Source organism: Geotrypetes seraphini, chromosome 2 (assembly GCF_902459505.1).
Source record: "Geotrypetes seraphini chromosome 2, aGeoSer1.1, whole genome shotgun sequence".
Classification (NCBI taxonomy): domain Eukaryota; kingdom Metazoa; phylum Chordata; class Amphibia; order Gymnophiona; family Dermophiidae; genus Geotrypetes; species Geotrypetes seraphini.
This window is the reverse complement of record NC_047085.1, coordinates 181,592,902-181,613,021: the sequence shown is the minus strand read 5'-3', so window position 1 is coordinate 181,613,021 and position 20,120 is coordinate 181,592,902. Positions and strand designations below refer to the sequence as shown.

At 43.6% G+C, this 20,120-nt stretch overlaps 1 protein-coding gene across 5 annotated transcripts in view; it reads right to left on the bottom strand.

Moving 5' to 3' along the window:
* Positions 1–20,120, bottom strand: part of CTDP1 (CTD phosphatase subunit 1) — a 287,209-nt gene that overhangs the window by 37,281 nt on the left and 229,808 nt on the right. The gene's annotated exons all lie outside the window — the stretch shown is intronic.

The following is a 20,120-nucleotide window of genomic DNA, read 5'->3' as shown; positions in this document are numbered from 1 at the left end:
CAGAACATCTCATATGCCCAAAGATCGCGTGCTCATGAGCCATGCTGGAAGAGCAAAAGCCCTGGAACTGGCATAGTAACTGGTCCCTGTGTGAAAGGGTCCGAAGAAGCGTTCAGCCCAAAGGCTGCTACCTACACACCTGTGGGAACTAGCTGAAGCCACCAGCATAACGTGGCCAAGAAGAACCAAAATCCTTTGAAGGACATGGTCGGCCAACGGCCCAGGAGTAAAAACAGACAGGAGAAAGTTCCTGCTGCCAGATTACTGTAATGCCCTTTATTAAGGTATAACCCAGAATGAAATCCGTCGACTACAACTATTGCAAAACACTGCTGTTAAATTAATCTATCATGCAAAAAAATTTGCCCATGTCACCCCTCTCCTCCGCAAAGCACATTGGCTACCTATCACTCATCGTCTCTCCTATAAAATACTCCTCCTCACTTTTAAAACAAAAAACTCTAACCAACCGGCATTCATAGATAAACTTTTGATCCCTTATTCATCATTCAGGACCCTCCAATCAAATTATCAAAATTTACTCTCCATACCATCAATATGGGAACTATTTTACAATTCTACTCGCAAATCCATCTTTTCAGTTACCGCCCCCTCTCTGTGGAATGCCCTCCCATTAGACGTTCGATTAGAGAACTCGCTTGAAAAATTTAAAGCCAAACTTAAAACTTTCCTCTTTAAAGATGCCTTTATTCTTTAATATTAGCTTCAGCCTTTTAATTCCTTGATTCATGTGAAGCTATGAAACATCTAATACTTCTTTTGAAATGATTCCCCTCCTGTTTTTGCCACTCCCCATTTACCATCCTTTTTAAATTAATTTTATTTCGATGTATTTTAAACAACCTTTCCCTCCCCTACTTTCCTTCCGTCTCATGTATGTTAATCCGAATTCGTCTAGTATTTTTAATATTTGATAAAATATTGCTTTTATTTACCTCTTTTAATTGTCCCTTACAATCTTTTTATACTGTACACCATCTAGACATTTGTTTTGACAGACGGTATATCAAAAATAAAGAAACTTGAAACTGCATCAGTGCATCGAACCATCTGCTTCCGGGATCAGAACTTTGACAGAAGAAGTAAAGCACCTTCCTGTATCACGAAGCGGCCATGAGATCGACGCAAGAACTCCTCCAGCGCTCCACAATCATCTGAAATGCCTGTGGGAACCGTATCCACTCACCTGGATCCAGAGACTGTCGGCTGAGGAGGTCTTCTTGCAAGTTGTCCACTTTTGCCACATGTGCTGTTGTCAGTACCAGGAGATGACGTTCTGCCCAAGAAAAAGAAGGTGGGCTTCCTGATCCAGAGGATCCAGAGGAACACTCTTGGTCCCTCCCTGGTGACTGACATAGGCTATTGCCACCACATGAAGACCTTGACTGATCGGTCCTCTGGAGTCTTCTGCAACCTCATCTGAGCCAAACAAATGGCAGATGGACCACTTTCTCTGTGAGGGTGTCCACCCCCTGAACAAGACAATGATTGCAATGAGTACTCCAGCCCCAAAGGCTGGCATCTACCATCACTACGATCCAGGAGACAATGAGGAATGGAACGCCCCTGCAGAGGGATTGTGGGTGAATCCACCAGTCCATGCTTGCCCAAGCCTCTAGAGGCCACGGCAGACAAATCTGCAAGGCATCTCAGTGTGGCACCCAGTGAGAGAGTAATGCATGTTGAAGAAGACGCATGTGTGCTCTTGCCCAAGAAACCACATCCAGTGTGGCAACCATGGAGCCTAGAATTTGATAATCCCACGCCGAAGGAGCTGGCTGTTCTAAAAGTTTCAAGTTTTCATTGGACTTTGATGAATTGCTTATTTAGTTTTACTAAGTGAGATACAAAAATCAAAAATTAATAAAATACAAACATATGTTTTTACATACAATTTAAAATAATGGGGTAGACAACTGGATATATAGACCAACTAATACAAAAAGGGGAGAGGGGATAGAACTACAATTTAGTATTTTTAAAGTTCAGAGGAGAGACATATATGGAAAGAACAACTGGACGGGGAATCTAAAAAGAGAAAGAAGAGGAAAAAGGAAAAATTTAAAAAAAAGAATTAGAAAAGGAATTCTGTATAAGAACCGAACGTATTTTAAGGGTTAAAAGCATCTTTAAAAAAGAAGCTTTTTAAATTACTTTTAAAACGGGTCAAATTTATTTCCTCTCTTAGATGTTGTGGCAAAGAATTCCAGAGCTGCGGCACCATCACTGAGAATATATCGTGTCCCAATAATTTTCAAACGGGGACTGTTAGGAGCTTTTGATTTATAGACCGACATGAACGTGAAATACTGTAAGGGATGAGTAATTTCTCAATGAATTGTGATTCATTTGTAGAGAGGATTTTAAATGATAAAAGTAGAATTTTGAAAGTGATTCGATGGTTAATTGGAAGCCAGTGAGATTTAACTGTCTGTGAGTCTCAGACATATAGACGGCCTGCAGCTGTATTAAAGAGGGCTCCCAAGTATGCCAACAACTACGTAGGCTGCAGTGACTCTTTCTGAGGATGACAATCCAGCTCAAGTCCTCCAGTAACTGAAGCACCTGCTGTGTGATGTCCCTCGGCCAACGAGGGAGCTATGACCAATCAGTCATCTAGATAAAGGTAAACTTGCAGACCCATCTTCCTCAGGTAAGCTGCTACCATCACCATCACCTTGGTGAAGGTCTGAGGCAATGTTGCCAGGCCAAAGGGCAGGTCTGAAAACTGGTAATACTGCTCTAGAACATGAAACCGCAGAAACTTGTGGTGGGCTGGAAATATGGGAATGTACTCCTCCATAAGATCCAGAATAGGCCTCCAATCTTCTGAGCCTTTCTTTGGCACAATAAAGTATACAAAGTATCTGCCTGAGCGATCATGTGACACTGACTCTCTAGCTTGAATATCCAGAAAGCATTGAACCTGGACTCTGAGTGCTTTGTCTGGTCATCTGGACGGAGAAACCACAAACCAATCTGATAGAGGCTGAGCTTGTATCCTGATCGAATTATGTCTAAGACCCATAGTCTGCTGTAATGCGCATCCAGGCAGGCATAAACTCCGAAAGCCAGCCCCCTATTCGCAGAGGGGCATGCGGCGTCCTGGTGTCATTGTATCTTTCTGGTAGGGTATGCAGGACAGGTGGCGGAAGGTTGGAAATGCCTGTAGCTCACATATCGAACTTGGGAGCTCTGGGAAAATCTGTTTGGAGGTGCAAAAATTAGAATGCCCAGAACCTCTGCAGGGTCTGGGTCTACTATCAGACAGGGACTTTGGGCAACGGTCCATTACCGAAGCCATGAGGACCTCCAGGCCTGTGCCAAATAATAATTGCCCCTTAAAAGACATCTTCGCTAAAGTTGCCGTGGAAGTGGAAACACGAGCACACTGCCTGACCTAGAGCACTCAGTGGGCTGAAAGGGAGAAAGCTGAAACCATTGACAGCAACTGTCAAAAGGTCATATAAGGCATCCTCTATATAAAGTATCCCAGCCAGAAGCAGTTGAGGAGGAGGCTCCACTGCATCAGGCTCTAGCATGCGCAACAGCGAGAGACAGGCATGTGCGACAAAAGACATCACCATAGCAGCTCTGATGCCCAAATTGGCTGTTTCAATTGGCTGAGGACCACAGCCACATGGCGGTCTTGCATAGCTTTCAACACAACACCTCCTGCACTGGTAAGAGAGGTGCACTTAGTCACTTGTGCCACCAAGGAATCCACCTAGGGCTGCCCCAAAAGCTGCTGACACTCCTGCGCCAGGGGATACAAGCGAGACATAGCTCTAGCACTCTTCAAAGTACCTTCCAGAGAGTCAAACTGCTCAGAGACAATAAAACTCATATCTGGATGCCAGGGAAAGGTCACAGAATGCGAGTGTCCACTACAAAGCCTGGACAGAGCCGGCTGAGTGGCTAAACTCAATCCTGCAAAGATGCAGCAGTAAGAAAAAAGCAGAGCTCCAAACTTGATTAAGCCCAGGATCACCACCAGGATCCAGAGCCCCCAAAGGATCCGCAGATCCAGCACACAAGTCCAGATCCCCTAATTCAGGAAGGGTTGCACTGTTAAACAAGGAATCAGATCAGGATCAGCAGCCAGATCCCCCAAATCAGGAGCAGGCAGATCAACAGCTGGATCAAGCTGAGGCGAGGACACGCCCGAAGACACCACACCACACTCTGGGAGGGAAAGGAGAATGCTCAGAAGAACATGTTGTTTTTTTTTTTTACTCCGAGTATTAAACCTCATGATATTAGAGAAGGTATCCAGCTCCTGGGGCATAGAGTCACTCCTTAGATGACTTAAATTTGCGTGTCTTAGACTGTGGAGAATCCGCAGCCAGGCTGACCGAAGAACCAGCTATGCCCCAAAAGTAATGGAGGCCGCCCCACTAGGCTGAGCGTCTAATCACCTGTTTCTGTGGGGAGGAAACTAAACTGGTTACTACAGCCCCCTCCCCCAAGTTGCGCCACATAGCATAAGGATGCTCTAAAAGCGCTAAATGTGTGCAATCCTGGCATGAATTCACAAGAGGAGACCCCAAAAACTCCATCCCAGCAGTTTTCCAGGCAAAAATTACAGTTTTGAAGAAGCAGGGAGAAGAAGAAAAAAAGATTGCTAAAATCCAAGATGGCCACCAGCACTAAATTCGTACCAAAAACACAATATTTCTCACACCTCTCAAAGTCCAAAAACGGCGATTTTAGGATTTTTCAGGAGGGGGAACACAAGGAAACATGCAGAAACTCAGAAAACCCCACTTTTTAAACTTTCCCTGACAAATCTCACAAGCTGTCATCTCCTTGTACTCACTGTGACCTGATACACTGTTCACAGCTCTTACTAAGTAGCTGTATAAGTATTCACTGCCACAATGCTAGGAATGCTCTCACAAAGCTGATCTTCAGGCTGCCGGTCAGACTCCATTGTCTGACTATGCCTTCACCCCAGCGGACCACCGGATGCGCACCAGGACCTGCAAAGGTATAAAAATGTAGCCGGCACAGTGTGGAACACCACTGAGCCCCCTAAGCGTGCCTAACAGTCTGAGCTCAACTCCTGCTTAATAGAAGGTGAGACTACTTCAGGGATGGCCCTGAGCTCCAAGGAAAACTATGCAGACTGGCTAACAGGTACCCAAAAAGGGATCGGCCTGTCAGCTCAGACCAAAGTCTGTGAATTCTCAAGCAGGCAGAGCTCCAAAACTGCTTCAAATGCAAAATTACCCGAAAAGGGGATGACATTACATCGAATTTAAAACAATAAAATGAGGAGAGCAGAACACACAGAGCTGTAGACATGCTTGCAGAAGGAAAGATTGTAGAGGGTGCTAAAACTGATCAGTGAAGTACTACAGAGGCAGAGTGAAAAATCTGAAGTGGATTCCTTCTGCAGAGTATGCGAGTATCGGGAAATAACCCTATTTTCTAGAATGTCTCACCTATTACACTGGAAAAGGATGTTATGTTGTAATCACCGTATATAAAAGAGGGGGTATTGTGCCAGAGCTGTTACCACCAAATGAGGTGACAATTTCCACTTTGGTAGAAGGCACTAGAGTCAGTTCTATATCAGCTACCAAAGCCAACCATTTACTCTGTGATCGATAGAGCTCTAGCAGGTGGGCTGGTATACAGTGGGTTGATATGAATGCATGCCTCTGGGTTCACTGATTTCCTACTCAGCATGCAATATTTGGAATTTTCAGTCTGAGGGCAGGAAGCACCACATGTAAATGTTGCCCTAGGGGCTGTGAAGCAACTGATTACCACAGCTTTCAAGGTATGTGCACGAAAGTGGTGGAGCAGCTCATAGGGCCTTTCTAAATGCTTAGACAGGCCTCTTCTGTGTTATGCTTTAGGAAGGAACTTCAAACTATTTTATTTCTGCGTACTTATAGCAGTGAGTGAATTGACAAGAGTTATTTCTCAGTCAAAATATGGAAGGGTGGGAATTTTCCATGCTGCTGAGATATTTTATGTGATGTTATGTTGTTTTAAGCTTTTCATATGTTATTAGTATAAGTTCACAATTTGTTACTTGCATATTCATGATTTTGGATGTTTTACTATCATCTGCATAGAATTGTGGGATATGCGGAATATAAATTTTTAAAATAAATAAATAAATAAATAAAAAGAGTTCGTGAGTGCTAGAGATGAATCTTGAAGGAGGAGTAGGAATATGATCCTTTCCAGGAAGGGTGGGGATAAAAAATGTTCAAAATGAATCTGCTTAGGACAGAGGTGTCCAATGTCGGTCCTCGAGGGCCGCAGTCCAGTCGGGTTTTCAGGATTTCCCCAATGAATATGCATGAGATCTCTTTGTATGCACTGCTTTCAATGCATATTCATTGGGGAAATCCTGAAAACCCGACTGGACTGCGGCCCTCGAGGACCGACATTGGACACCCCTGGCTTAGGAGGTATGAAAGATAGATGAGCCTACAGGAGTGGGAACCTAATGGGGGGAAGGAGCAAATAGTAGGAGACAAGGCAGGTCAGGTCAGGAGGAAGTAAAGAGCAGAGAAGTACAGAATGGAGGAGAGGAATAGGTATGATGGTGGTGGTGGGATTAAATGTCTTACCACAAAACAAAAGTCAAACTGCATTGGGAGAAAGTTAGGGAAAAACAGAATAAGAAGTAAGGGGAGGAAGAAGACATTAATGTGGGGAAAGACTGAGAAAGAAGTGTGGATGGTCTGAGAGAAAAGAAAGTGCATGGTGTACACAGGTTAGGTAAGGAAGAGAGATTATTGAGGACTGGCTGGGAGAGGGAGAATATGGGTTGTATAGATGGGCCAGGGTGGCATGTAAGGCATAGCATAAGTGTGGTGTAGATGGGCTGGAAGTATGATGGGGGAATAAGTTGGGGAGGAAGAGAGACTGCTGACACTTGCAGTGCTACCTAGCATTTCTTTAGCCATATCCTCCCTTGTGGCACCATATGCTGTACTCTTCATTTAAAGACATCCTGAACAGTTGTGATGATAGCCCACCTTGCTTTAATTTCCTTTATATAGACACAATAATTTGTGGTGAGTTAAGCGCCCCAAATCTTTTTGACAAGTTGGCTCCTTTAGAAACCAATGTCTTATGTTCTACGGAGCTTCCATTTCACTATGGATATATGGATAGAAATTCCATGTGTGAAGGGAAGGAATATATTGGTAGGATTATACTACCACTCCCTGGGAAAGACTAAGCAGACCGATGAAGAAATGTTTTCAGAGATTAGGAAAGCTGGCAAATTGAGCAACAGTATAAGAAAGGGTGATTTCAATCACCAATTAAATCAGAAAAATACCACTCTCTTGCCCCAACACTGGATAAATGTTACATCAGGGAATGCTAAGGAGGAAAAAATCTTTGACATCTTGGAGCAATTAATCCAAGAACCAACAAGAGGGGGAGCTATTTTAGATTTGGTCCTTAGTGGAATGCAGGGCATAGTATAGGAAGTAAATGGGTTGGGATACAGTGATCATAACATGATCAAATTTGAGCTGCTATTTGGAGTGATGTTGCTAAAGAAATCTACTGTAGCAGCATTTAATTTTCAAAAGGGCGACTACAATAAAATGAGGAAAATGGTTAAAAAGAAGCTAAAAGGATTGGTGGCAATGGTTAGGACAGTAAACCAGGTATGAATATTAAAAATAAAATATCATTGTGGAAGCCCAGACCAGATGCATTTCACGTATTAACAAAGGTGGAAAGAAGAGAAAATAAGAGCAGACATGGCTAAAAGTTGAAATAAAAGATGCAATTAGAGCCAAAAAACATTCTTTAAAGAATGGAAAAAAGGATCCAAAAGAAGAAAATATGAAGAGACTTAAGCTCTGGCAAGTTAGACGCATTGATAAAGAAATCTAAAAAAGAATATGAAGAGAAACTTTCTACAGAGACAAAAACTCATAGTAACAATTTTTTTAGGTACATCAGAAGCAGAAAGTCTGTGAGGGAATCCATGGGACCACTGGAAGATCAAGGAGCAAAAGCAACGCTAAGGGCGGATAAGGCTATAACAGAGAGACTGAATGAAATGGTTTTCAAGGGTGATGATGCTGAGGAACTGAAAGAAATCTTGGTGAACCTGGAACAAACCAAACTGACAAGACACTGATATATCCCAGAGTACTGAAAGAACTCAGGCCCAGATGCACTAAAGTCAGCGGTGGTCTAACGATCATCGTTAAACTGGTTTTGACTGGTTTAGTGACGATCGGATTTGCTGACCCGATGAATAAAATGGCTCACCGCATGGTTTTCTGCAGGATTGTTCATTCTCTGATTCAGCCATGCAAATAAGGTCATAAATATTGAAATGCCATGAAACTAGAAGAGAAATTGATGGCTTCACGATGCACATAAAAAGGTGAAAGTGGCCTAAGGCCCAGATACCTAAGGTCCCTCCCTTAGGAGGGGATTAAGGCATACAGGCCAATCAGGGCCTTAGGCCTCTACCCGGTGCATTCCAGGATTTACTGGGAAGGCCCACCATTTTGAAGAAGAGGGCCTGCTGGCAAGAGGGAGTGGGCATCCCTCTTGCTGGATTCTACAATGAGGTATGGAGGAGTGGCTGGAGGAGTGATTGAGCTGGGGGGGGGGTGGTCTGAGCTGATTCCTCCAGCCCACCAAACCACAAGGGCAGTCTTTGGGGTCTTGTTGGTTGGGTGGTGGGAGGAGGGATCTTCGTATAGGGTGGGTGGGGGTGTCAGAGCATGGGAGGAGTGTTGGGGGGGAGTTCTAGGTGGCCCGGATGCACAACAGAGTTGCTGAGGCAGGAGGGAGTGGGCATCCCTCCTTTCTCTCTGAGTATGTTGCTGTATGAGGGGTGGTCGCCATCGTCGAGAGGAGGGGGGTTCGGGGACCCACGCTTGTCTTCAGTATGGGTTTGTATGCGATGACTGTGGTCAGGAGCAGGGGCTGGCACGACTTTTTTGAAAAAATGGGGACAGATATTGTGCGTGGGTAACACATACAACATCTGTGTCCATTAATTTTTAAAAAATAGAGTTTCCTGCCCTGACTAGCTGAGTGACAGGAGGCTGGTTCGGGGCTTCCCCTGCCGGCTCTGCGTATGTGTGAGTGTCACTCTCATAGCAATTCATCAGCAAGATAGGACGGAGGATTACGACAAACCTTCGCTCAAATCATTTGTATACAAACTTGTTTAAGCACCAGTTGCTCTTTTGGAATGGCCAAAAATTGGACCGCAGTGGACCCATGCGGTCTTATGGACTCTGTTTAGTACATCTAAGCCTCAGACATGAAATTGCAGATCTGCTGTTAGAGATCTGTAACCTGTCACTAAAATTTCCTGTAGTACCTAAAAATTGGAGGGTGGCCAAAGTTACACTAATTTTTACAAAGATTTCCAGGGGAGATCTGGGAAATTACAGACCAGTAAGCCTGACTTCAGTGCCAGATAAAATAGTGGAAACAATTATAAAAAATAAAATTATGGAACATGTAGACAGACGGAACAAAAACCAGGAAAAAAAACCTCCACACACAAGTCTAGAACCAACAAACCACAGTGGAGGTCCAAAACAGTTGGTGTGCAATTTTATTGGTCAAATCACAATGTAGTGTGGTGGCTCGACACGCATGTGTTTCAGCCTCTAAGGCCTGCCTCAAGAGCTTTTGTGAAACAACGTAATTTTTTCTATGAATAAGAAAATGGTGGCTCACAAACACTATGACAATCACCCTTGACGTGTGCAGTTTGCGCCTGCGCTTTCAAGGTTGATTGTCTTAGTGTTTGTGAACTACCATTTTCTTATTCATAGAAAAAATTACGGTTACAGGGAGATACTTTTAAAACCAATGGGAAGAAATATTTTTTCACTCAGAGAATAGTTTAGATCTGGAATGAACTGCCAGAGGATGTGGTAAGAGCTGCTAATGTAGCTGGTTTTAAACAAAAGTTTTGGACAAATTCCTGGAGACAGACATGGGTGAAGAAGCCACCACTTGCCCTGGATCAGTAGCATAGAATGTTGCTACTATTTGGTCTTTTGCCAGGTACTTGTGACCTGGATTGGCCACTGTGAAGAAGGGATACTGGGCAAGATGAACCATTGGTCTGACTCAGTAAGGCTATTCTTATGTTCTTCTTCAGGAACAAACACCGTTAAATAACTTGTAGTGCAGAGAACTTAAATGCTGTCTGATTGTTGCAGCTGCCACTATTCCCTATGAAGCCCTGTGAACTATAACGAAGAGTAAACATTTTATACGGTTCAGCTAAATATTCATGGACTCAAAAGTGTATTTAAAAAAAATCACTTAATTAAATGGTTGTCACATTAAATTCCCACAGATTTTACTGCTGCAATAGAAGGACACACTGATAGCTGATGCTCAATTTATATGTCATCCCTATGGGACCAGATGACATCCTCTGAATACTCTTTGTTTCTGCATATTTTAAATCTTGCATGTGGCAAAATAGCTCTAAAATATGATTACAATATTATCAAAAGGACACAATTATATCAAGTTGTAAAACTGCAGGCATGCTCTCCACTCGATTTTCATATTCAGGCCACATGGAAATATATTATTGAATTTAAAGATCCATTTTTTTTCTCTGCTTGCAACAATTTTTCCCGCAATTCCCTCCCCATGTATTATATACTATCTTAAAAATTGCAAAAATGCTTAAATCAGTAAATAAATGTGAAAATTCTAAACAACGAGATACTATCAGAGCTTCTCATCTATGATGGGTTATACAGACCTGAGGCACAATTATTCTAGTTTTTAGTTTGCGAATGGTTTTACCTATGCAAAATTTAGGACATGGACATTGAACAACATAGACCAAATGATTGTTGTCACAATTGATGTGATGTTTCAATTCATACCGTGTACTATCCACTAAATTAATGAAGTGATCCATGGAAAAAGTAATTAGTCATACTCTATAATGACTATACTGAAAATTACCTCTACAATACATGTTGAGTGTAATGCTGTTTAAGATATATATTCAAACTTTCTTTTCAATGGACCTTTGCGGTATATAAGAAATAAATTACATTACATTACATTACCTTTAAATTTAATAGTTTATCTCCATATGGCCTGAATATGAACATCAAGTGGAGAGCATACCTGTAACTTTACAGCTTGGTATAACTGTGTTCTTTTGAAAATATTATAAACATATTTTAGAGCTCTTCCGTCATATGCAAGATTTAAAATATTATGCAAATATAAGGAGTAGCCTGAGGATGTTGCATAAATAGAGCATCAGCTACTGGGGCATCCTTCTCTTGCAGCATTAAAATTGGTGGAAACATAACAATCCACTTGTATACCACTATATCTTTCAGTTCTAATTAGCTCACAAGAATCAAAGAAACTGTACATACACAGTGAACTACAAGCTCCGATATAAAAATTTATCAAATAAATGTGTCTTCGACATCTTTCTAAAAGTTTGATAAGAACTAGATCCTAATGCCAACCTACTATAGTTCTTGTCCAAACACACTGCTTGATAGGCCAAGATTCTCTGAAAATAGCGCTTATAAGTGCAACCTTTAACCATAGGAAACGAAAATATAGAATTTTTACGCAATGATGATTTTCTATTTGTGAATTTGAAATGTTCTACCAAATAGGCTGGCACCACACTATATAGTATTTTGTAACAAAAGCCATCATCAGAACAACAATCAAACATCAGAACAATCAAAGAGGTTTTATGAACCTATTAACGATAAAACATTGAAAACAAGGAGACTCAGTCTGCACTAACAGTGTGGGGCACAGTAGTAAAAGACCCCATGGAGCAAAGCACACGATATTTGCAGATGTTAATCTTTAAAAGGGATGGTAAAAAAAAAAATAAAAATCGGCGATTATTACCAAGGCACGAACCTAATCTTTCCTTTGTGTACAATCCCACTCTATTCCTGAACAAGTGCACGTAATAGAGCAGTCCTTTAAATTTAGAGTGGGACTGACAAGCCTGCTACCAGAACCGAAGATCCAAATACGGAATCTCCTTTGGCTGTCACATCTATTCTGTAAAACTTCGTAAAGGTTTGCAAAGACCAAATGGCAGCTCTACAAATCTCTTCTGGGGAAACCGCTGAAGATTCCGCCCACGAGGAAGCAACACCTCGTGTGGAGTGTGCCTTTACCGAAACAGGAGACCACTTTCCAGCTCCAATATAGGTGGATGAAATCACCATTCAAATCCTTCTGGAAATGGTGGCTTTTGAAGCTAGTCTGCCCTTATGGGCTGCCCCAACCAGCACAAACAGGTGATCTGACAAATAAAATTAATTTGCAACTTCTAAGTACCACAGCAAAAGCCTGCGCACATCTAACAATATCAACACTCTGTCTTGTTCGCTTGAATCCGATGGCATAAACGCTGGCAACCACACCTCTTGGTTGATGTGCAAACTAGAAATCACTTTCGGCAGAAAAGAGTGAACAGTGTGCAGGATCACACTTGATTCCTTAATCTAAAAAAAAAAAAAAAGGATCTCTGTAGGACAAAGCCTGAAGTTTGGACAGTCTCTGGGTCGAGGCAATGGAAACCAGGAATACAGTCTTGATGATAAGATCCATCAAAGAAGCACGTTCCAAAGGCTTATAGGGCAAACTTGCAAGTGATCTAAGAACCAGATTAAGATTCCAAGTTAGAAACAGAAGGCGGAGCTGCAACGCACCCTTCAGGAACCTAAGTATATCTGCAAGAGAGCCCCCCAGGAGCTTACGACCGAAGCAGGAAAGCCTGGCTATCTGAACTATCAGAGAGCCAAATGCAAGGCCCTTTTCCAGGCCTTCTTGGAGGAAAGCAAGTACCATTGGAATCAATGTCGAGCTAGGGTTTTTGCTCTTCCAAGTGCACCAGGTCTGAAAACACTGCCAAGCCTTAGCATACGCTGCAATGGTCAATTTCTTTTTGTTGTGCAAGATGTTAGCAGCCACTCCAACTGAATAGCCTCTGTGCACTAAAACTGCATGCTCAAGAGCCAGGTCATAAGACCAAAGCAGTCTGGATCCTGAAGGGCTATTTGGCTCTGTGTGAGGTGGTGTGTACCCATCTAGCAGGATGTCCAGCACCCAGCAATCTGTGGTGATGTTCGCCCACTCCTCCAGGAATGCCAAGAGCCTCCCTCCAATTCTCAGAGGGCCTGGTATAACTGCTTCTTTAGAGTGGAAGTAGAGCATGCTCCTGAAGATTGAAGGCACCTAGCTCCACCAAACCTTTGTCTAGTGCTTTGATAAGATCTCTGACCCGAAGGACATCCGGAACATTGATATCTCCTGGAGAAATGAAAACTGGGATGCCCTAGCCCTTTAGAGGACCAAGGTCTGTTGTCCAGCAAGGACTTAGGTTTATGGTCCTGCACACTGGCTATAAGGCCATCCAGACCTTTCCTGACAATAACTGCCCCTTAAATGGCAGTTTAGTGAGAGTCACCTTGTATGAAGAATCACCAGACCACTATTTAATCCACAGCATCTGGCGTGCAGAGATAAGAGTAGGCTGACAGCTTGTTCACCACTCTGAACAGGTCATACAAGGCATGGGCCACATAGTCCACTCTAGAAATAAAAAATGGAAGATCATTATCCACGATAGTATCAGAATCATGACATTGCTTGGAGTGACAGACTCTGGCGACAAAGGACACTGATGTGGCCGCTTACAAACAGAAGGCCATGGAATAAAAAAGCCTTTAGAGCACGAAATCGATTCTGTGGTCTTGAGCGCCCTTCAACACCACACTGCCTTCACTGGGAAGAAAAGTGTGCTTAGTAACCTGTGTAACACTGATTAAAGATATCTGCTATCGGAGAGAGATTAGAAGTAGCCTTAGCCACTCTCAGAGGATCTTCCAAGACCTCCCAGTGATCTATGAGCATCTTTGTGATGTCTGGATGGTCAGGAAAACAGGAAGGCTGAAGTTTCATGCTATTCATAAGAAAGCACTGCGTTGTTGAAGATTGAGCAGTCTCTAATTTTAATTCCTGAAGGGATGCTGAGATGATCCCTATCAGTGCTGAAGTTCTGAAAAGTCTCTGCACAGTGGGGTCTTCCTCAAGATCCATAGTATCCCCAAAATCTGAGTCCTGGAGATCTGTGACTTCAGCTAAATCCTCCACTGTGGAAGTGCCTGTCAGAGAAAGTAAAGGCATGAGAACATCACCCGGATCATCTGGGCTGTCCGCTGGTGGACTGTCCCCCGATTGCACATGGTTCTGTTGCTGGGGACCCGCACCTTTGGGAGAAGGGACCTCTGGCACCAACAGGGCCACCATGGTAGGCCCCCTCTGAACCCTTTTTAAAGCTCTTGGAGCTTTTGTAAACTTTTGGCACTAAATCACGGCTGCATTTCGCTGGGGACATACTTACGCTGCTTCCTGGCCCTATTTTGGACTTCTTTGATGGTCCTCGGATAGACTGAGCACTAGACCCCCCACGTGCTGTGCATCACGTGGAATACGGATGCTTGCCCGACAGCCATCTGCCACAATCAGGGCATGAATCCAATGTATCCTACACTGAAGAATCTATCCCACCTGTTTTCTTGCAAAAACAATACCTCTGTTTTACTAAGGTGCGTTAGCGTTTAGCGCATGGTTAGCGCAAGCTAAAATGCTCAGCACACCTTAGTAAAAGGAGCCCAAAGTGTTTTGAGGCAGATAAAAGCTTTAAATTCAAATTGGAAAAATCCAAGATGACCACCTTGGGAGTGAGTTTTGTGCTAAAATGGCCTGGGAAACGCATATAAAAAAATAAAAAATGTCGATTTTAGGATTTTTGGGGTGGGGGACCTAGGACTAACCTACAAAACAAATTTTGAGAACCCCAAAATTGATTTCACAGGTTGACAGCCAGTTACTCACTGTGAATGCTGTGTGCTGGGCGCTGCAAAATGGAAGCTGAAACAGCTTACAGGGAGATCCTCTGCCTCAAAAAGCCTGGAACCTGGACTTGTTATCTACTGACTGCATTTCGGGCCCAACGTACCGGCCAGAGACCTCCACCCCTCCTGGAAACACACACACACTAAAAGATGCAGGAACGCAATTAGCCACAATCCTGGATAAATCACCACAGATTCACAGCCTGCGCTCAAACCCACTAGCATATGAACCTGGGGTGAGCAATGCTCTCAAGTAAACAGTCCCTGAGCCCCAAACTGAAATTGCAGGCTGATTAGGTGGATGCATTGCCAAGAAGTCAACCCCCTGGAAGCAGACTTTGCCAGTAAAGTCTGCAATCTCCCATAGCCAGAGGTGCCCCCATAGGGACCTTTTCCATCACAAATGTATGCAAAGCAGCGAAAATACTGAAATTAAAGAAAAAATAAACATGAGCAAAAAAGGCTAGTTCCTACTGTCTCGCTTGTAGGAAGACAACTGGAAGTTGGGCAGTCTAGAGGTAATAGGAATAGAGTCAGGAATAGGTCAGGAGAGGTCAGGAATAGAGTAGGATTGTACAAGAAGCCAGTATTAGTTTTAAAGAAGTGTATCCTCAACTGGCAGATGGCAAAATAACAAATATTAATGACATCAGCATACATAAGAACATAAGAATTGCCACTGCTGGGCCAGACCAGTGGTCCATCATGCCCAGCAGTCCGCTCACGCAGCGGCCCTCTGATCAAAGATCAGTGCCCTAAACTGAGACTAGCCCTACCTGAGCACGTTCCGGTTCAGCAGGAACTTGTCTAACTTTGTCTTGAATCCCTGGAGTGTGTTTTCTGCTATGAAGACTCCGGAAGAGTGTTCCAGTTTTCTACCACTCTCTGGGTGAAGAAGAACTTACTTACGTTCGTACGGAATCTATCTCCTTTCAATTTTAGAGAGTGCCCTTTCGTTCTCTCTACCTTGGAGAGGGTGAACAACCTGTCCTTATCTACTAAGTCTATTCCCTTCAGTACCTTGAATGTTTTGATCATATCCCCTCTCAATCTCCTCTGTTCGAGTGAGAAAAGGCTCAGTTTCTCTAATCTTTCACTGTACGGCAACTCCTCCAGCCCCTTAACCATCTTAGTCACTCTTCTCTGGACCCTTTCGAGTAGTACTGTGTCCTTCTTCATATATGGCGACCAGTGCTGGACGCAGTACTCCAGGTGAGGGCGCACCATGGCCCGGTACAGCGGCATGATAACCTTCTCCGATCTGTTCGTGATCCCCTTCTTTATCATTCCTAGCATTCTGTTCTCCCTTTTGGCCGCCGCCGTACACTGCATGGATGACTTCATTGACTTGTTGATCATAACTCCCAAGTCTCTATCCTGGGAGGTCTCTCCAAGTACCGCCCCGGACATCCTGTATTCATGCATGAGATTTTTGTTACCTACATGCATCACTTTACACTTATCCACGTTGAACCTCATCTGCCATGTTGATGCTCATTCCTCGAGCCTGATTATGTCACGTTACAGATCTTTGCAATCCCCCTGTGTCTTCACTACTCTGAATAACTTCGTATCATCCGCAAATTTAATCACCATTAGTAACTGTCAAACCTTGACAACCATTTTAACACCTATAAGTTGCACATAGAGGGGCATCTCCCACTACTTCATCTGTACTACTTGAAGGATGTTGTGTATGGATACTGTTACCACCTCCTTGGGGGTGGGGGGATGGGGGTGGGAATAGCATCAAGGGAAAGATGGGTTCAATTCTCACTGCTGCTCTTTGTGACTTTGGGCAAGTCACTTAACTTTCTGTTGTCTCAGGTACAATACTTAAGAGTGTGAGCCCACTAGAGACAGAGAAGTACATGCATATAATTGAAAAACTGCTCTGACTGAACACAGAAAGGTAGTATATCAAATCCCATTACCCTTACCTGTGATAAAGGAGTTTATAAACTAGATCTGTACAGATAGTCAGTGAGTCGAGGATATAATCATTTTAGGAAGGATAGGGAAGGCTAAATGGGTGGTGGAATGATGCTGTACTTTAAAAAGAATATTGAAGCAGCTGAAATACAGGGACTCTGGTAAAATAAAGATATAGATTGTCCTGGACAGAGAAGATGGAACTCAAGTAAAAGTGAAAAAGTGCCTAAAATAACACTTTTTGAGTAAAAGTACCGCAACTACAATATCTGTTCATCAAGAATTGCTACCAGCTTCAGGTTCACCTCCACTTTAAAATGACACAATTCATCTAACCAGTTCAAACACAGGCAACTCCACTGTTCTTATAGGCTATATTCACTGAACAGCAAAATTTAAGATGAAATGATCCACTGTTTGTATTAATAAGGTTTGCAATAGCAAAATCCTATTTCCCAGTTTTGTTGTTTCATTTGGTTTACTGATGAATTGTCATTTACATCTCCCTTTCACTTTTACCTTTAAGAATCAAATGTAACTAGGTAAAAGTAGTAAAAATAAGCCAAATTATTACTTCAGTAAAAGCAACAAATGTTATCCTGTACTTCTTAAGGGCAACAACAAAAAAAGAATCCAACGGGACTGCAGTAAAATAACAAATCGAAGAACAAAAGCAAAAAACTGCAGTGATGGTATACAGGATACCAAGTCTTTATTAGACAAACATAAAAATATAATCATGAAACAGTTTGTATCTAAAAGGACAGATAAAGGCCGGACCCGACATGGTCCGCGTTTCGAAGAAACACTTCTTCCTCAGGGGTCCTAATCTGAAATATGTCAATGCAAGAAAACCTGATGGATAACAACTGGATAAAAACTGGAAACAGCCGTGAATAGCTGAACAGACGTAAGGGCTCCTATGTAGGGCATATTACAGATTAGGACCCCTGAGGAAGAAGTGTTTCTTTGAAATACGGACTGTGTTAGGTCCAGCCTTTATCTGTCCTTTTGGATACAAACTGTTTCATGATTATATTTTTACTAGTTTTTTAGCCATTACAATAATGGGTGCTAGCAGCCCTTCTTCCTTACTTTTTTCTCCGCCCTGTCCAGCAACACCCCCCCTTCTCTGCTCCCACTGTCTAGCAGTTGGCCTTTTCCCTTACTTTTACCTCCCCCCTTCTCCATTGGTTTTACCTCCCCCCTGTCCAGCAGCACCTCTTCCCTGCTCCCCCTGTCCAGCAGTAGCGCTTCTCCCTAACTTTTACCTCCCCCCTGTTCAACAGCACCCCTTCCCTGCTCCCCTTGTCAAATAGTAGCCATTATCCCTTCCTTTTACCTTCCCCCTGTCCAGCAGTACCAATTCCAGCGGTTTCTCCCTATCATTGAGCCCTCTCCTCCTCTTCCCGTTGCCGGGGTGCCTGCAGCGGCGCATATCTCCAACGCTCACACTCTCTCCCTGTCCTCCTGCTCCAGGGTGCTTGATTTCTCCTCCCCCCCCCGAAACAGACGTTAGTGTTGATTGCTCGACTGTGTGCGGCGCTCCTTCGCTTCCTGTTTCCTGTGGGCAGTGGTTTTTTTTTGTGTAGGCTGGCTTCCAACCGCCGCATGCGCCACGTGCCATAAACAGCCGCATGCGCCACAAATAGAATACAGCCACAGAGTCAGACACCACGGCAGCGGGGATCACGGTGTTTTAAGTGTGCATGCGCACTCAGGGTTTTATTATAGAGGATGTTTGTCTAATAAAGACTTGGCGTCCTGTACACCATCACTGCAATTTTTGCTTTTGTTCTTCATCCTGTACTTCTTTACAAGAATCAAAATGTTTACTTAAGTACAGTAATTACTCATACATTTATTTAGCTATTATACAACACTGCTCAAAGCACTGGATTTCACCAGAAAGGAGAAAACAGCAGCTGACAAGATGGGTAGACATAGGAGAAGTAGAAAGACCAAAGTGGTCTTAGGTATTAAGTGTGGCAACAGATCTTTATATAAGGGAAGTAAACAAAAACAAGAGAAATAGGAAACCAATATGGTGCTCCAAACCAGTGGCTGAAAAAATAACAGCAAAAGCAGCAGCATTCCAGAAATACAGAAGGCGGCAACAAGAGGACAACATAAAAGATTACCAGACAAACTCAAAAAGAGAAAGAGGAAGTACCGCAATCAAAAGCACATGTAGAAAAAAAAAATAGCTAAAAATGTAGAGTGGTGACAAGTCATTTTTCAGAAATACTATGTAAAGGAGGAAGGCTAGAAATGGAATTTTAAGCCTGAAAGATGCTGAGATCCGCTTTGTGAAGAGTGATGAGGATACAGTGGATGTGCTAAACAAATATTTCTGTTCTATGTTCATGGAGGAAAATCCTGGAGAAAAGCCATAGTTGGCTGCCAATAGTATATCTGGGAATGGAGTGGATATTGCTCAGTTCATGGGAGAAACTGTTTATGAACAGATTGAAAAAACCCCTCTGAAAGTGGACAAAGCCAGGGGCTAGATGAAATACACCCCAAAATACTGAGGGAGCTCAGAGAAATCCTGGTGGGATTTCATAAGGCTTTATTTAATAGGTCTTTAGAAATGAGAGGTTCCGTGGTATAGGAGACTAGCAAATGAACTCCCTCTTCACAAAAGTGGGGATAGGGAAGAAGTAGGAAACTATAGGCCAGTAAGCTTCACACCAGTAGCGTACCAAGGGGGGAGGGCGGTCCGCTCCGGGTACACGGCTTGGGGAGGGGGGTGCACAGCTGGACAGGTCCGGGTCCTCCTGCTCTTCCTTTCCTCTGGCCGCGCCACTATAATCCTACCTCCCCCGCCGACAAGAAGTCTTTCCGACGTCAATTCTGACATTGGAGAGGACGTTCTCGGCCAGCCAGGCAGTGATTGGCTGGCCTGGAACGTCCTCTCCGATGTTAGAATTGACGTCGGAAGACTTGTTGGCAGGGGGAGGTAAGATTGCAGCGGCGCAGACCAGGGGAAAGGCGCTTTTTTTTCCCCCCGCGGCAGGGAGGGCAGGATGTAGGCAGGCAAGCTGGCTGTCTTTAGCGTGGCAGGGAGGGAGGGAGATAGGTAGACAGGCAGGCTGGCTTTGGGGTGGCCAAAATCTGGAAGGTAGTGGGGGGACATAAGAAGGAGGCACTGGGGGCACTAAGGACACAGGACGGAGGCACTGGGGGCACTATGGACACGGGAAGGAGGCACTGGGGGCACCATGGACACCGGACGGAGGTACTGGGGGCACT